This window comes from Elephas maximus, chromosome 20, assembly GCF_024166365.1.
Source record: "Elephas maximus indicus isolate mEleMax1 chromosome 20, mEleMax1 primary haplotype, whole genome shotgun sequence".
Classification (NCBI taxonomy): Eukaryota; Metazoa; Chordata; class Mammalia; order Proboscidea; family Elephantidae; genus Elephas; species Elephas maximus.
In genome coordinates, this window is record NC_064838.1 from 64,323,534 (window position 1) to 64,342,791 (window position 19,258).

The 19,258-nt window shown below is 44.1% G+C and overlaps 1 protein-coding gene across 4 annotated transcripts in view; it reads right to left on the reverse strand.

Moving 5' to 3' along the window:
• Positions 1-13,544: 13,544 nt before the first annotated feature.
• FHIT (fragile histidine triad diadenosine triphosphatase) overlaps positions 13,545-19,258 on the reverse strand; it is a 1,766,300-nt gene continuing 1,760,586 nt past the window's right edge. For all 4 annotated transcript variants that reach the window (XM_049863424.1, XM_049863427.1, XM_049863426.1 and 1 more), the window contains one exon: positions 13,545-13,835. The gene's annotated coding sequence lies outside the window, so the exon portion shown is untranslated. The remainder of the gene's footprint in view (positions 13,836-19,258) is intronic.

The window sequence follows — 19,258 nt, forward strand, 5'->3', positions numbered from 1 at the left end:
CCTTGAACAGCTTATCTAACTTGTTTCCTTATAGGCAACACGTATCTCACAAGGTGGTGGGTGAAGATTAAGAGAAAGAATGTATGTGAAGAGTCCAGCCAAATGGCAGCTTAGTCAAACACACCTGAGAAACCAAGTGAAACAGATACAGAGGACAACCCTGGAACACTGAGCATCAAACGAAAGGATAAAGAACTAAATCAAACACTGACTGGAAGAAGAAACTGACTGAAAACAGTGAACTAGAAGGGATGGGGAAGAGGGGCCCTGGCAGCTGGTCTGGTACAACATGGCCATCTTGAGACAAAGACAGCAACAATCACAGATGAGAAGCACAGAAGACAATGTCACAGAATTCCCAACAGGACACAGAGTAACTGTGTAGACATACCCAGAGTGAAATAAGGTGCCAATTGCTGGCTGCAGCCAATGGGAAGAGCCCAGGCACCCGTGCCCACTGACCAGAGCAGCATTCTCCCCGCCCCCGCCCTGGGTGATTAGTGGCACAAACCCACCATTCCTGAAGCCCTGACTGCCAGGGACCAAGGTAGAAGGTCCCCCTTTTCCACCACCCACGCTGACCACCACCTCCCTTGCCCAACAACCCCAGAAGCAGCAGCAGACTGCTCTGGTGAGGTGCCAGAGGCTTGCCCTATCCCTTCTGCCTGGTGACTTAGCTGAGCTCCTTCTTCCCTCCCCCTGCCTGGCAAGAGGTGATGGCAATGCGACCACGTGTACACCTGCTTGCTGCTTCCTCCCCCTCCTCCCACCTAGCAAGAAGTGGAGGCAGCATTATAGCGCACATACCCACCTGCCACATCCCTCCCTCCATCCCTCTGCAAGGAGTGGCAACCATACACACACACACACACACACGTACCTTCCTCCCTCCCCCTGCCCAGGGAGAGGCAGTGGCAGCATGACTGTGCATGCACCTGCTCACTGCTCCCTCCCCCTCCCCCTACCTGGTGAGAGGTGGCAGCAGCACAACACCACATGTTCCTGCCCACCGCTCTCTTCGTCTTCCTGCTTGCCCCACCTGCCCCGCCAGCAAGGGGCAGTGAGTGTGCGTCAGCACGCGTGCCAACCTATCATTTGCACCTTCCCACCACTGTGCTAGAGGCAGCAGCAGTACAATTGTACACACACCCACCTGCCACTCACCCTACCCATCCAGCGGGAGGCAGCAATCACGTCCCCACTAGCCAGCCACAACAGCCACATCTGCAGCCCCATCCACATAACAAATGCCATTGCCCACTCCTGTGCCACTGGACTGATGACAGATGATGGCCAACACCTGCCCAACCCGCCCTCGGCCAGCCTGCAAGACCAGCGAACAGAAACCCTTGCTCACACAGCTAGCCACGGTCTCATCCACGTGGAGACAGGTGACAAGCACTACAGTGCAGCTAGACTACCAACCAGAGTATTGTGCCTGTCCCGCCTGTCCAGACAGATCAAAACAAAACATAATAAAAAATCAAGTCTCAACAAACATACGATTAATAAATAAATATAATAACACCTTAATGCCTTGGAAACAACAGCCAATATCAAATCACCTAAAGAAGCAAGACAAGATGGCTCCAGCAACTGACCAAAATAAAGAACCAGAAAACCTCTCTCAAGAAGAAATAGTAGTGAAACTGCCTGATAAGAAGTTCAAAAGACTTATATATAGGGCCCTCCAAGAGACAGAGAAAGAGATCAAGGAAAACACAGACAAAACTCTAGAATAATTCACGAAAACAATACAAGGATAAAATGACAAAATAAATAGATAATTAGTAACCATATAAAAGCAGCAACTAGAAATCCAGAAGAGTAACACTAAAATTTCAGAAATAGATAATGCGATGGAAGGACAAATGAGTAGAATTGAAGCCACGGAAAGCAGAATTAGCAATATAGAAGACAAATTCTTTGATACCAGTCTGTTAGGGGAACAATCAGAAAAAAGAATGAAGAAAGCCTAAGAGTTATGTGAGAAGCTATCAACAGGAATAATTTACATGTAATTGGAATTCCAGAATAGGAAGACACCAAAAAAAAAAAAAAGCACAGAGAAAATTCTTGAAGATTTGCTGGCAGAAAACTTCTCCAATATAATGAAAGATGAGAAGAAGCTCAACAAAGTCCAAATAGAATAGACCCCAAAAGAAGATCACCAAGGCATGTTATAATCAAACTTTCCTAGGACAAAGAAAGAATCCTAAGAGCAGCTCAGGAAAAATGAAATGTTGCCTGCAAAGGGAAACTGAGAACACTTAGCTCTGATTTCTCAGCAGAAACCATGCAGGCAAGAAGTTAATGGGATGACATATGTAAAACCCTGCAAGAACAAAAAAAAATGCCATCTAAGAATTATATATCTAGAAAAATTGTCCTTCAAATACAATGACAAAATTAGGACATTTCCAGATAAACAGAAATTAAGGGAATTTGTAAAAGCCAGACCAGCCTTACAAGAAATACTAAATGGAGTCCTTGGGATGGAGAACCAACGATGTCGGACAACCTGAGATTAAGACACATGACAGACATCATACAGAAACAAACCCAGATAAAGAATTTTAAAAAATAAAATAAAGCTATAAGACTTAAAATAGGGGACCAGAGATGTCAGTCTGTAGATGATGACAACTTCAAAACAAAGAGAAGAAATAAATGATGTAGTTACATAACTTTCATATGGAGAGGAAGTCCAGGTGATATCACGATAGAACAGACTGTTTTAAACTTAGGAAGATAAAAGTAAATTTCAGGGTAAGCAGGAAGAAAATTAATAAACCTTCTCAACAAAATAAAAAAGAAGGAAATCATAAATTGAGTAAACATAAACTTAACAGCAATGAAGGAAATGAAAAGAAAACCCATAAACAAAAAGAACTAACTGAGCACAGAAAAGTATATGGAACAAAGAAATCCTCAGCACCACAAAAAAGAGCACAACAAAATGACAGCAGTAAATTGATACCTGTGCATAATTACACCACATGTAAAGGGATTAAAAGCACCATCAAGACAGAGAGTGGCAGAATATGTAAGAAAACATGACCCATCATTATGCTGCTTAAAAGAAACATACACTAGACACAAAGATAAAAGTGAGTTAAAAATCAAAGGATGGAAAAAATACGTATCAATTCAATGGCAACCAAAAAAGAGCAGGAATGACAATATTAATCTCTGTCAAAATAGACTTTCAGGCAAATGCTAGCAAAAGAGACAAGAAAGGGTATTATATAATGATTAAAGAGTCAATCCAACATGAGGGCAAAACCATAATAAATATCTACACATCCAATGAAAGAGCTTCAAAATACATAAAACAAACTTTAACAGAATTGAAAAGGGAAATAAACAACTGAACAGTAATAGTAGGTGATTTTAACACATCACTTTTTTAAAAATAATTTTTATTGTGCTTTAAGTGAAAGTTTACAATCAAGTCAGTCTCTCACATATAAACTTACATACACCTTACTACATATTTCCATTTACTCTCCCCCTAATGAGTCAGCCGGCTCCCTCCTTCCAGTCTCTCCTTTCGTGACCGTTTTGCCAGTTTCTAACCCTCTCTACCCTCCCATCTCCCCTCCAGACAGGAGATGACAACACAGTCTCGTGTCACCTGATGCAAGTAGCTCACTCCTCATCAGCATCCCTCTCCAACCCATTGTCCAGTCCATTCCATGTCTGATGAGTTGGCTTCAGGAATGGTTCCTGTCCTGGGCCAACAGAAGGTTTGGGGACCGTGACTGCTGGGGTCCTTCTAGTCTTAGTCAGACCATTAAGTCTGGTCTTTTTATGAGAATTTGGGGTCTGCTTCCCCCTGTTCTCCTGCTCCCTCAGGGGTTCTCTGTTGTAACACATCACTTTTGATGAAGGACAGAATAACTAGAAAGAAGCTCAACAAAGACACAGAAGATTTAACAACACAATGAACCAACTTGATCTCATATAGAGAACACTGTACCCAACAACACAGTATACATTCTTTTCCAGCACATATGGATCATTCTCCAGAATAGAACATGTGGTAGGCCACAAAGCAAGCCTCAATAAAAAATAAATAAATAAATAGTGCTATCGATACATTTAAAAAAAAAAATTCTGAAATACTACAAACCATCTCCTCGGATCACACCACTATAAAATTAGAAATCAGTAACACGAAGAACAAGGAGAAAAAATCAAATACAAGGAAACTGAGTAACACCTTGTTTAAAAACTACTAGGTAATAGAAGAAATTAAAAATGACCCCACGTACCACAGAACAAAACACTACCTGGTCCTGCACCATCCTCACAATTGTTGTTATGCTTGAGCCCATTGTTGCAGCCACTGTGTCAATCCATCTCATTGAGGGTTTTCTTCTTTTTCACTGACCCTCTACTTTACCAAGCATAATGTCCTTCTTCAGGGACTGAACTCTCCTGATAACATGTCCAAAGTATGTGAGACATAGTCTCGCCACCTTCTTTTCTAAGTAGCATTCTGGCTGCACGTCTTCTGAGACAGATCTGTTCGTTGTTTTGGCTGTCCATGGTCTATTCAGTATTCTTTGCCAACACCGTAATTCAAAGACATCAATTCTTCTTCAGTCTTCCTTATTCGTTGTCCAGGTTTCATATGAATATGAGGCGATTGAAAACACCGTGGGTTAGGTCAGGCGCACCTTAGTCTTCAAGGTGACATCTTTGCTTTTTAACACTTTAAAAAGGTCTTTTGCAGCAGATTTGCCCAATGCAATGCATCTTTTGATTTATTTACTGCTGCTTCCATGGGTGTTGATTGTAGAGGCAAGTAAAATGGAATCTCTGACAACTTCAATCTTTTCTCCATTTATTATGATGTTGCTTATTGGTCTAGTTGTGAGGATTTTTGTTTTCTTTACGTTGTGGTGTAATCCATACTGAAAGTTGTGGTCTCTGATCATCAGTAAGTGCTTCAGTTCTTTTCACGTTCAGCAGGGAAGGTTCTGTCATCTGCATAGTGCAGGTTGTTAATCAGTCTGCCTCCAAACCTGATGCCGCCTTCTCATATAGCCCAGCTTCTTGTATTATTTGCTCGGCATACAGATTGAATAAATATGGCGAAAGGGTACAACCCTGGCGCACACATTTCCTGACTTTAAACCATACAGTATCCCCTTATTCTTTTCGAACGACTGCCTCTTAATCTGTGTAAAGGTTCCTCATGGGCACAATTAAGTGTTCTGGAATTCTCATTCTTCGCAATGTTACCCATAATTTGTTATGATCCACACAGTCAAATGCCTTAGCATAGTCAATAAAACACAGATAGACATCTTTCTGGGGTTCTCTGCTTTCAGCCAGGATCTATCTGACATCAGCAATGATATCCCTGGTTCCAGGTCCTCTTCTGAATCCGGCTTGAATTTCTGGCAGTTTCCCATCTATAAACTGCTGCAGCCCCTTTGGGAGGATCCTCAGCAAAATTTTACTTGAGTGTGATATTAGTGTTGTCCGGTAATTTCCGCACTCCATTGGAAAGGTTTGGTTTGGTTTCTGTTATTTATCTCTGTTGGTCTTAATTATATAAACTTTTTAATACACTACTATATAGAAACAATAATGAATATTTAGTTTATTTCAAGAAGATCAGCAGAGTTTGGTTTTTATGATCATTACTTTTGGTGTAAAACAGACTTGGGTGTGAGGCTTTGTCTTGGGCAAGTTGCTAAGCCCAAGTTACTGAGCCTCTGCAGCCTCAGTTTTCTAGTCTCTAAAATGGGAAGAACAATAGAATCCATCTTACGAGTTGTTGTGAGGATTAAGTGGCAGTTGCAGGTAAACCACCTAGCCAGAGCCTCCCTGGTCAATAAGGGTGTCTGTGTGCTTCGTCTAGTCCACGGAGAAACAGAACTGTGTATGCTTCCCCCCTACCCCATCCCCAATGCTCAAAATGACTTGGCAAATAAGTTTTGTAAAACCATAATACTGTCTACACTATCTATGTCAGCAAAAAGGGGCTCTGCCCAACCAGAGGAGAGAAGCTTGGGGGTTAGTGGAATTGGGGAAGCAGATAAGGTGACATTCTCAGGTTACTGAAGACCATGAATGTTCTAGGGTCCTTGGAGTTAGTGAGTTTCTTAGATTCCTAGTATTGCCTTAACAAAACACCACAAGGTGGGTAGCTTTAAAGAATAGGTATTTTTGAAGGCTAGAAATCCAAATCACAGTGTTGGAGTTTTGGAAGCTAGAAATCCACATCAGGGCATCGGCAATGTTGATTCCTTTTGAGGGCTCTGAGAGAGAAAGCCTTCATACCTCTCTCCTAGCTTCTGGTTTCTGCCCGCAATCCTTGGCGTTCCTTGGCTGCTGGTAGGTGTCGCTTCACATGGTGCCTTCCTCGTGCATGTCTGTTTCCATCTGCTCTTTACTCTTACAAGACACCACTCGGAAGGAATTGGATTAGGCCCACTCTACTCTGATATGACCTTGGCTAATTTAACGATAACAAAAGAAAAACATTTCCAAACAAGGTTGCATTCACAGGTATAAGGATTAGGACTCTGATGTATCTTTTTTGGGGACACATTTCAGTTAATACAGGGGGGGTGCATTACTAAACCTTCCTTGCCCATTTTTCTTCTCTCCTCCTTTTCCTTCTCATTCCTTCCCTTACTTTCCTTCCTTTCTCCTTCTTTAGATGAATATTGATATGGATATCGATATAGATGTGGTTATGAAGATGTAGAGATTTTTCTCCCTTAAAATTGTGCCATCCCCTTTCTTCTATGGCAGATGCCGGTAAAACACAAAAGTGCCCACCTATTTCTTCCTGCTTATTCATTCTTGCAACAAAACAACGGGAGGATGGAGGAAGGCACTATCAAAGGCATTTCTGTTCAAAGGAAAACTCCTCAGCAATCGCTGTGACCATTGGAAGTTCTCTCTGCGTCTCTGACAGTGGAATCATTTTTCCCTCTTTCATTTCTGCTTGTTTCCCTGAGGCACTTGAACCTCAGTTAGTTTTCCCCTTTTCAAGCTGTGCCTGTTGCATAGAGAGCAGTAGGGTAGCCTCATCCTGGCTCTGGGGCATGGTCAGGGTGTGGCCAGGCCACACAACCACTGGTTTCACTCTATCCCCGGTGGGAGGTATGGCACTGCCAGGGCAGGAGAGGATCTTGGGAGGCCCATGGAGAAAGCATGCAAAAAGCCATCGAACTGCAAGGTGAGAAGTTATTCCCTTGTTACTTCTCTTTCAGTCCTCAAGGAGCAGCTGTCTGTCTGGTGCTAGTGTATTTTAACACCTCTCTAACACTTGCTAATGTCCCTCTATAATAAAGTGAGAAGGCGGGCCTGGGAGGCAGGGCTTTCAGCAGCTGACAGTACCCAGCTAGGATTTAATCACTTTTCTTTTTCGGTGTATCCATCTTTGCAGTTAGCTTCTATTTAGGGCAGGGGATACTGGATTTCCATTTGCTGCAGTAGTTTAAAGTTTTCTTTTCACTGAATAAATGTAAAATTAGAGTTGACTAAAGGAACAAAGATTAAGTAGATAACAGATATTAAGCAGATAGAGCAAAATGTTGAAGGTTGGGAACGTTGCCAAGGACAAAGTCTGGAAAACTCTGCGGGGTGCCATGATGTAATCTCCCTCTTTTGGGCTCACCTCCACAATGGGTACACCTTGTCTTGATGCTAGGTGATTAGATGCATCAGTTTGTGGATGTCTTCATGAAGAGATGATGTCTGGGAACATCTTAGCTTTAGTCTGGTTGTGAGTACTAAGCCCCACCGAGCTTTTTCCCCTGGAAGAAGGTTCAGGGCATCTGGAAAGATGGGCTTTAGAGTTTGGTCAACTTGGGTTTGCACCACAGTCTGGAAGGTGTCATCGTGGGATCCGGAACCAAGTACCTCAGTTCAAAGCCCAGCTCTGACACCTACTACGTGGTTAACCAAGGGCAAGTTACATATCTTTGTGCTACATTTTTCCTATCTATAAAATCGGATAATCGAGTTTGTTGTAAATATTGAATGTGTTAATGATATGAAATACCTAGAAAAATGCACAGAGCATATTCTCATGTTAAGTATTCAGTAAACATTAGGTGCTATTATTATTATTACTGTCATCGTTATTGTCACCACCACCTTGGATGACAACCTCTCTCAGCCTTATTTTCCTTGTTTATAAAATTGGGGTGGTACTACTTGCCTAGCAAAGTTGTTGGTATGTGGCCGACACCGTCAGTGCCGGCTCTCTACTTCTTCTTTCCCCTGAAAATGTAAGACTGGCAAGGTGATGCAAACTTCCAAAGCTAAAGGCTTGTGGCCTTTGTACCTTACTTAATTTTGAGTGGAAGTACCACCCACAGTGGGGTTTTTGAGCACAGATGCCTGCCCGTACATGGATTCACTGGCGCTGCTTGATACCAGTTGTGGGAGGCAGATCTGAATGCCAGCTGTTCAAAATGGCAGCTCGGCCATGTGATGAGTTCTTTGACAAGCCAAGCCAAGCCAAGGCAAGCAAAGTCACCTCGTTTGTGGAGTCCTTTGGAAATACCTAGATTCCAGCTATTTTTTTTTTTTTTTGGTAAACTCCTTTTCTCCAGGATAGAAAGATGGAGGTCTCTGGCAGCTAAGCCGACTTTAACCCCAGGCTAGTTCTCTTTGCTCAAGTTAGCACCATTTTATCAAGATGCTAGTGAGCTGTAGCTGCTCCACTTTTCCCTTGTTCATCTACTATCGATCTAAACTAATCACTTAATTAGGCCAGACAAGAAGTTTTCTGCGGTGTTAAATAACTCCAAAAACTGACGAGAAATGCTTGGATGGCCTGATTGGATTTAACTTGCAGTTCATTATCTCTAGACGAAGATGTGTTAAATGCAGCACCTGGAAAACAAGGTAGATTGTGCATTGAGAACAGATCTGTTCAGAACAGACTTAAAAAAAAAATTCCCTATAGACCAACGGTTTTCAAAGTGTGGGCCTGAACCACCAGCATCAGCATTACCTGGGAACTTGTTAGGAATGAAGCCTTGGCCCCACCCAGGCCTGCTGCTGTTGTCAGTTGCCCTCAGTCCATTCTAACTCATGGCAAGCCCGCGTGTGCAAGCAGAACTGCCGCATAAGGTCTCAAGGCTATGACCTTTCAGAAACAGATTGCCAGGCCTCTTGTCTTTCGAGGACCTTCTGGGTGGGTTTGAACTGCCAACCTTTCAGTTAGTAGTCGAGCACTTAACTGTTCGCTCTACGCAGGGACTTTAGCCCAGACCTACTAAACCCAAACGCAGGTGGTGGCCCCAGCCTGTTTGAACAAGCCCCACTGTTGACTCCGGTGTAGGCTAAATCTTAGGAAGCACTTCTTTAGACTCTGTCTCAAGGTTATGGGTTTGTTTTTGTGGGACTGGCTTCTAGCAGAGAGAAGAAAAAGAGTAAAGGAAAGAGAGGGGGGAGGCTAAAAAGAAAATCAGAAAGGGGGTGAATGAGCAACCAGGATGAGGTGTCCATTTACTAAAGCATGACCATGGCCTACCCATGTTGGGTTCATCTGGAATCTGGAAGCCCTGTTTCAGGTCTTTAGGAAGCAGGCATGGGATAGCAGAGATGTTCATGTCCAAGCGAGGGTGACTAGACAGACAGGTGCTAAGAGAGCAATCCAGGAACGGTGTGTAAACTGCAGAGAGTGAGAGGACAGAGGGCATTTCCGGGGTGAAGTAAAGAGCCAGGACAGCCACAGTAGCTCTTGGGGGGGCTCCCCCAGGATGGCACACAGGACGTGGTTAGTGAATGCTCTTTGAATTGACAGAAAATGAGTCTTAGCATCCTAATTTTAGTTTCCTCAGGTAATTCTGACGTGGAGAGAGTAGAAGAGTTTATTGGGCTCGTCTGTAAGGAAAGCCACAAAGTAGCACACAGGACATCTCTTGGGTCCTCTATTCCTGTCCTCTGAGAAACAGCTTGGCACAGAGGAAAGAGCCAGGCTTTAGTACGCAGCAGGACAGGTGCTCTTATCAGGGTTGACCTGAAGCAAGTCCTAAATCCTGTTCGCTTCAGTTTCCTCATTTACAAAAGGAAGATAATGTTTACCTTACAGATGTTTTTTGTTTAGCACTGTAGCACCAGCACCCTACTACACGCAGTTCCTGGCACACGATAGGTATTGAATAAATAGCTGTTAAATAAAAGAAAGAAATTGAAGTTGGTTGGTTATTGTGAGGGTTATATGTATTAATGTTTTGCAAATGCCTAACAGAATGTCTGGCACGTAGATATTCTGTAAGTAAAACCTACCTGACAGAGCCCTGGTGGTGTAGTGGTTAAGAGCTACGGCTGCTAACCAAAAGGTCAGCAGTTCGAATCCACCAGCCACTCCTTGGAAACACTGTGGGGCAGGACTACTCTGTCCTATACGGTTGCCATGAGTCAGAATTGACTCTATCTATTTTTTTAAATTTAATTTTATTATTATTAGGTCTCGGGAGAGAAAAAAAAAAACTTCTAGGTACCTAAAATAGGCCTCTATTCTTACTAAAACTAGCTCTGCTCTTCCCATCCCCCTTGGCTTTGCATTTCATGGTTACCTTACTTTCCAGCCATACTTTAAAGGCCAACGCACCTTTGGCTGCTAAGCCCATAGCCTTTGTGTTTGATGAATAGTAGGTGGCCAAGGTATTTTCGGAACTGAAATAAACTTCACGGATGTGACCCTGGTCGAGGGTTGGTGGTGGTTGTTCCAAGTAGCACTGACCCATTTTCAATTGCTATAACTTAGTAATTCAGTGCTAATTATTTTACTTGGGATTATTTCTAAGGTAGGTAATCATTAACCCTTTGCCTAGGGTCACAGTAAGCATTTTTAGTAACACCCTCCCACGTGTTATTAAGTTAGAGAATTGCTATCAGTTGCCTTCATTTACATGATTAAAGGGATGGTTTCACCTCTAAAATGTTGGCACAGCCCCTGAATTTTCTTAACACTCTCTCCCTTTTCCTGTGAACCTTTTTACAAAGAACCAGCCAATTCAATAGACAGTTCAGGAGAGAAATCAGGAATGATATTTGTTATGTTTGCTAAGAATCCCTGGTTATCAATTCTTCTCTAGAGGGCATGGGCTTCTTAGGATCAGACCTCAGTTCAAATCCCAAATCCACCTATTTCCAGCTTTGTGACATTGAGCAAATTATTTAACCTTTGTGTAGCGACCTTATGAGGATGAAATAACATTTGTAAACATACCCAGCAACCCAGTGCCATCGAGTCGATCCCGACTCATAGCAACCCTAGAGGACAGAGTAGAACTGCCCCATAGAGTTTCCAAGGAGTGCCTGGTGGATTCAAACTGCCGACCTGTTGGTTGGCAGCCGTAGCACTTAACCACTACGCCACCAGGGTTTCCTTTGTAAACATATCTACAATAAATACACAGCAAAACTTTATCTCCTACTCTCATGAGCATGTTGGAGAGGAACAATTGACAGGTACAGACTATGGGCGGGGGAAAAAAAAAAAGGCACATGTCCAGACCTTTGTTTGAAGCTTGGGCAGAGGGAAAGGGGAATGGGTGAGAGAGAACAACCTATTGGGTTTTGCATCCAGGAAGAAATCACAGAGAAAAAGGCTCCTGCCGGGGACTCTGTTCTGACTTCAGGATTTTCTTCATGGCGTTTTGTATTTTCTCCATGCAAACCAGAGCCACTTTATCAAATGGAGTTGTTAGGTAGCATCAAGTTGGCTCTGACTTATGGATAACAACCAAATTTTGCCTAGTCCTACACCATCTTCATGATCATTGCTATGTCTGAGTCCACTGCTTTAGCAAATAGAATAGGAGTTGTTTTTTCCCACATCGGTATCAACATCTCCTTGAAGGCACCATAAAGAGTCCTTGTTTGGTTATCATGCCTTCCAGCTATACATGGGCTCAGAGGGCTGGCCTAGGAGTAGGGCCTCAGGCCTGAACCCAAAGCCTCCAAGCCATGCCAGCGTTACTGGGCTTGAGGTACAACTTAAGTAACTCTTCCACGCTGACCACGTGTTTAGTCATTTCTTTGATTCACTTGCACTGAGTGAAATGTAGAATAAGCACTGAAGGGAGGGGTGGGGCATTCTTGGTGACATTTGCTAGCAAAACCAGGGATTAGACCAGTATTCGACCCACTGGGGCTCAGAAGAGATGCTATTTTCAGGGCTCTTCTCTGGATCACAAACCGCAGCCCTGGAGTTGGAGGAGGAACACTTGTACTTGCTATTTTCCCTCTCTAGCATTTTATCTTCTGAGCGTGTCCTGTTCAGACTGCAGTGCTCTTTACCTTCAGCTAAGAAAAATGCATCCTGGGCTAGGTTTAGAAACCAGATGGCTTCCCAGTCCCAACAAGGTGGCATCAATCACTGCCAATAAATAGGGATTGAGCAAGGACATCTAATAAGATTTTAAACAAGGCGTCATTGAGTCATACCCAGTCTACCGGCTCATAATCAGAAACTGTCAAAGAGCAAATGCCGTATGTCAATGTTAAACCCCTGGAACCTGTGAATATGACTTTATTTGGAAAAGTCATTGCAGATGTAATTACGTTAAGGATTTTAAGATGACATCATCCTTGAATATTATTTAGGGTGGGCCCCCTAAATCCAATGACAAGTGTCTTTATCGGAGACCCAGAAGAGAAGCACAGAGACAGAAGATGAGGTGGCCACAGAAGACAGAGGCAGAGACTGGAGTGATACGGCTACAAACCAAGGAGTACCCAGAATTGCTGGCAGCCACCAGCAGCTGGGCGAGAGTCAGGGAATAGGATTCTTCCCCAGAGCCTCTGGAGGGAGCACCGCCCTGCTGGATTTCAGACCGCTGACCTCCAGGACTGGGAGGATACATTTCTGTTGTTTTAAGCCACCCGGTTTTTGAAATTTGCTAGAGAAGTCAGAGGAAGCTAATCCACTGTGTGCTGGTGATGATATTGGGGTCAGGGAGCAGCACACAAGCTGAAAAAGTTTCTCAAAGAGGATCTTTTGTGAAAAAGAAAAATCCTGGTTGTGGTTCTTTGTCATGGTGCCATTAATGTGTGTTATTTTTCTGTATGTATTGTAACCTCCCTCTCTCCACCATTAATACAGCAAAGGAAAGAGAGCACATTTCCATCACCCCTCTAAGGAAATGAACTATTATGGGCTTGGGGAGGGGGCTTCCTAAGCCAACATCGGAGCTTTTCTACTCCCTGTCTTCACATTCCTGCCACTCAGACAGCACACTCCAAGGTGGCAGATGACCGCACTGCATGCTTACTAGTTTCCTGGAGCTAATTTTGCCATCACAGGTCCTTCGAGCCCTGCTCTCCTGAACTCAAGAAGAAGAACAGAACCCGGGAAAGGGTGCCCATTTCTTGTGCTGTTGTCTCACCAGCCAGAGTCCAAGCAGAATCTTGCCTCAGCCTTACAGACCCTTGGTCTGCAGGAAGCACACTGGTTCTAAGAGATTTACTCTCTCAGTCTTGCCTTTCAGAGGCCCCAAAATATCAACTTTTAAGTTAGCCAACACACAAGATAAATATTTTAACTACAATTTTATTTCCAATGAGGCGAAGGGACAATTTAGGAAAGGCTCTATTCCAAGTATACAGCCAAGGAAGTTTGAAAAGGCTGCCGATGCCACTGTTGTGAAGCTCGCCTGTCAGCCACTGTGATTGAAACGTGACCCCGATGGCTTCCACAAGTGTAATAAAACGGTTCGAGAAAGGTTGCAGAATCAGAGGATTTAATACAGGCTGCTTAGCCTCACTTCCGATGCCATGGAGTCCTAGAGAGCGAGGCCCACTTCCTTATGCCTTGGGATTTGTTCCAGTTACTTTCGTGCCTGGAAACGACAGAACATAAACACAGACACTTAGTTGCAACCAGTAACATTTTTGAGTCATAGCGATAAACAAAATATACATTTGTTTACTGCTCATTTGTTAGGCTGCCATGAGCGCTTTACAAGAGGGGATACTGATCCTTGCAGATTACATGAAGGGCATGGGTTGGTCCCAACCCTGCTGATACCGCGTACTCCCGGGCTCACCACCTTTTCCACGGCCTTTGCCCGCAGCCTGTGCCACTGAGGGTCAGCTGTTTGGTCACTTGAGCATCTATTTTATGGCCACAAAGCTTATAGACAAGTGAAGCTGCTTCTTTCGTTGTTATTGATTGTTTTGTGGTTGAGCATAGCAAACGTACACAGCAAAACATACACCAATTAGGCAGTTTGCACATGTACAGTTTAGTGACACTGATAACACTCTTCGAGTTGCGCAACCATTCTCATCCTCCTTGTTAACATAAGGCTCCTACCTAATCTTTTGAGTTGCTACTGTCAATTTGATCCCACAGAGACAGTTCGTAGAAGAGCATAATGCTCCAGGCAGACCTTTTTTTACTAGTTAAGGTAAATCATTGTTTGCTTTTTAAGATGACTTTAAACCTTGGCTTAAGGTTTAAAGATTATTTTAGGGTGATAGTTTCAGGGGTTCATCAACCATCCATGATTCCAGAAAGTCTAGAGTCCGTGAGAGTCTGAAACTCTGTTCTATATTTTCCCCCTTTTGATCAGGAATCTTCTGTGGAATCTTTGATCAAAGTGTTCAATAATGGTAGCCTGGCACCATCAGTTTTGATCTCATGACAAAAGAGTCAGTTGTTCATGGAGGCAATTAGCCATACATTCCATATTCTCCGTGTATTCCTGATTCTTTGAAACCATTTCTTATCTTTATTAAGGTATGAATTATTAAGGTAAGAATGAGTCCCCAAATCTAGCTATATAAGCATTGCCTTATGAGCTTATTAAAAACAGATTCCTGTACTCTAGTTCCCAAATCCTGACTTAGCAGGTCTGGAGAGAGGTCCAGGACTTTGTGTTTTTAACAAGCTCTCCATATGAATCTGAGATGCTCAGACCCTGGACTTGGGGAACGAGGGAGCTAGCGTGTGGCAGTCAGAGTCAAGTTTTATAAATAATATTTTATTGTGTTTCCAGTGAAAGTTTACACAGCAAGTTAAGTTCCCATTTAACAATTGCTACACATATTGTTCAGAGACTATTGGTTACATTTTTGCAATGTGTTAACATTCTCATTAAGTCCAGTAATCTGGTTTTCTTGTCCCCTTACCCTTTCATCTTTGCTTCAGAAAGGCAGAGTCAGTTTCGTTCAAGGGCAAGACACGTTAAGGATTTAGGCGAGGTCTACAACAAATAATTTATACTTGTAAAATAGGATATTGGGAGAGAGTCCTTTAATCTTATTTGGGGAGAGAATAAGAAAATCCCCTAGTAGTTATAGCGGTCCAAGCCCAACCAAGGAGAGCCTAGAAATGCATTCCACAGCTCTGATCCCTCATCCCCATCCCAAAAGAGAACCTGCTGGAGCCTTTGTTTCTGGGCCCTAACTATTGGGGTCAGTAAAATGGGTATGATCAGGAATTGGACTAGCTGGGGCTACTAGCTTGGAGGACATTAGAAAGGACAGAGAGCTGCAGAAAAGAGAAAACTAAATTGGGGGGGGTGAGGATTTCATGGCTCAGATTTCATAAAATTTGGGGAAGGTTGGAAGTAAGGGCGCTATGAGGCGTTTGAGAAACATTGTTGAGAAGCACAAATGGAATTCACGAGATTTCAGTGAAGATTTCAATTGTTTTTCATGTATTTTGTGGTTGTTGTTCCTGTGGCTTTGAACTCAGCACTGAGGAATAGACCTGGGAGGCTGAAGTTGTAGGACCCAGCTTCCCGCTAGTTGCAGGTATGCAGTTCAGGAATAGTCCCACTCTGGGCTCATTCCACCCCACCTCGGTGGGGGCACGTCATCACACACTTCAACCTCTGCCACGTGGAACCAGGTTTTCCGGAGTCCGGCTGTCATTAAAAAAAAAAAAAATTTTTTTTTTTTTTTTTTTAGTTGCTGTTAAATCAGCTCCCACTCATGGTGACCCCACGTACAACAGAATGAAACACTGCCTGGTCCTGTGCCATCTTCACAGTCACTGGTCTGCTTGAGAGTCCATTGTTGCAACTATCGTGCAGTCTGAGTGCATTCCAACCTAGGGGGCTTATCTTCCAGCACTGTACCAGACACTATTCTGTTGTGATCCATAGGGTTTTCATTGGCTAATTTTCAGAAGCAGTTCACCAGGCCTTTATTCCTAGTCCATCTTAGTCTGAAAGCTCTGTGGGTGACTCTGCAGGTATATGAAATACTGGTGGCATAGCTTCCAGCATCACAGCCACACACAACCACCACTGTACGATAAAATGACAGACGGGTGGCGTTTCAGTGAGTCTAGCATTAGCCTTTTTCTATAAGTTAGCAATAGTCAGAGAGCAGAGGGTAAGGTCTCCCTTTGAGATTACAATTGGTCCCTTCTGGGATTCAGAGCACAGAAGGCAAATCACTTCTGCTTCCAACCTAAGTCAGGAGCCCTCACGTCTGAGCTCCGGGTCCCTCCCACCCGCCTGCACTACCCCTGGCTCACTGTTCGGGAGGGGTGGAGAGCTGTGTGTGCACCAGTCAATTTGCCCCCTACAGAAGAGGGCCCGTCTCGTTCCTGTATGATATTCGGATCATCTGCTATTGTGCCCGGCGCCACCCACCTTGTCTGGAGATATAGGTCATCTCACAATCATTCCTCATGGCCCTTGTCCTTGAACAGTTATTGACTTTGAGTCAGAGGCACCTGTGCAGCCCAGAAAATGGACGTGCCCTTTCTTTTCACCGCCTCGCCTGTCTAGGGTAGATTTATGTCCCAGGAGAAGTTTTATTTGGTTTTATTTTGGGTCTTTTGACCACTGTGGCCCCATATTATTTCCCACACCCACCCTTCCTGATGCCAGCCCAGTAATTTCTGAACCTCTGTGGATGCCTCCATCAAAACCTGTGGAGGCTCTCTGCCAGTCTCCTTACAATGCTTCTGCAGTTTGTTCCTTGCACAGCTTTGGCTTCCAAACAGTCTGCCCAGCATCTTCAGGCTCTGTCTTCAGCACTCTGTCTTCCCTAACTAGCCTGGAAGCTTGTGGGCAGTAGAGTCTACCTTTCACGCCAGAAGACAGTGGGTGAACGTGTCGGGCTTTGAGAAGATTTGGGTCTGAAGTTCAGCCTCAGTTACTAGCTGTGTCTCCAGGCAATGTGAAACAAGCCTCGCAGGGGTTGTGGAGAGAACCCAATGGGTTAATACACAGAAAGCAACTAGAACAGTGCTTGGCACATTACAAGCCTTCACTAAATGTTAGCCTCTATAGTCAACCGTTATTATTATTTATTCTTTATATTGCATTGCCAGTCAGGAACTGCCAGGCAGCAGAAAGCCAAGAGTATCAGTGGGGTGAAGAATTAACTTTACCCAAAGAATTTGGCCTTTGTCCCCAAATGCTAGGTAGTAACCTCTAAGCCTTTTAAATTCCTTGGCTGACTGAGTGTCTTTGTTATTCATGGAGGGCCGAATCACATCCGAGGGTTTATATTAATGAGATAAATCTGGCTGAGGGCTGGCCATACCAGGCTCACCAGTGACAACAGCCCAACCTCTGAGGAAGGGAGGGGGCTGGAGATTAAGTTCAGTGATGTGGCCAAGGATACAATCAATCATGTTTACTTAATGAAACTCCAGTAAAAACTCTGGACACGGAAGCTCACCTACGTTGATGTGCCAGGAGGGTGACTTATCCTGAAGTTGAATTTGTGTCTTGTTGACATGACTTTAGTGGGTACAGGGTGCAAGCAGAGGTGTCAAAGGGGCCCCAGCTTCACCAGGGTATGAATTGAGCCACACTGAGCTCCGAAATGTGCAGGTGTCATCAGGCCCATAAAGCCTTTTGCCACAGAAAATGGTGGCATCCATTTTCAACAGAGCAGTCAACCCCTGTATGCATTCAAGGCAACATCTTTATACTAACTGTGGGTTCTACCTCCTACCCCATTCCGTCTATAGTCTGATAGACGCAGAGGTAGAGAACCTTTTCTGCTCTGAAGCTAAAAAAAGAGATAAATGTCTTTCTTCTGCATGTGAACTTGGAAGGGAGCTGGCCACACTCAGTCAAACTTGATCCCAGTGTAAGGTCTTGGACTAGGAAAAGTCAACAGGCCAGAGGGAGGCTGATCTTCTCCCCGTGGATGGACTTCTTGAACGTGATGGTGAGGAGCTCCAAGCCTGTCTTCCCCTCTGTCCGTTTCCAAAGTGTGCTTCCACCAGAAAGCAGCAATGCTCGAAAACCACTCAGGCGCTGGAGACAGGGTGCAGGAGGTGTCGGTTGCAAACATTCGACTTCTAGCAAGGTTGTCTGTCTTCTGCCCTCTTTGCTGAACCACACAAATAAGACAGCTGTTGTCCTCCAAGGGTACTGCTTTTTGCAGATTTAAAAAACAAAATAAAACACAGTTGCCATTGAGTCGACTCTGCCTCATGGCAGCCCCATGTATGTCGGAGTAAAATGTACTCTGTAGGTTTTTAATGCTGATTTTTTGGAAGTAGATCACCGGGCCTTTCTTCTGAGGTGCTGTGGCAGATGAAGATGAGGATTAATAAAATGGCCTGTTTTGCACGGACACAGAAACAGTTTTTTAAAACAAAGTAAACACACTCATTAACAAAGTCCCGAGGCCCTAACATGAAACTCATCTTTAACAACTTGCTTCTTTTAAATGTAACTCTTCTTAGTTCCTGGCCAGCTCGAGAGAGAGGCCGAGGCATAGAAAGTCATTCTGCTTGCAGGGAAAACAAGGCGAGCAATTTTCGGAGGGTAGACACCCCTGACCTCTGCTGTTCACCGTTTTTCTTAATAAACTGGTCTGAGAAATTGGACCACAAAAGCTGCTGGTGGCAATTTCTTACAGTAAGTGGGTAAAGGAGAAGCCGAGGGAGAAATGGCAAGGATCAGAGACTGGCTCTGGTTAGCCTTGCCGGGGCAATGCAATTATACTTGCATCTGGAGATAGGAAGGGGTGACAGCAAGTGCAGCCGCCAGAGACCCGGCGGGGGTGCAGATGGACTCAAGAGCAGGGCACGTTCCAAGCAAGCTTTCAAACTCAAAACAGTTCCTCTGTGACATGTCACACAGACTGATTAATAACACAACTGCCTGCAATGAGAAAGTGTTAACTTCCCATTAAATAGGGTCTGTGTCCCAGTCCACTGGGTTTGCCACTTGGGGGCAGAGAAAGCAGCTGTGGACACCATGGGGGATGCCTCTCAGGAAGGGAGGCACAGAGCCCACTTCTGTGGCGGGGCTGGGGCTCACCCCAGGGCTGTCAG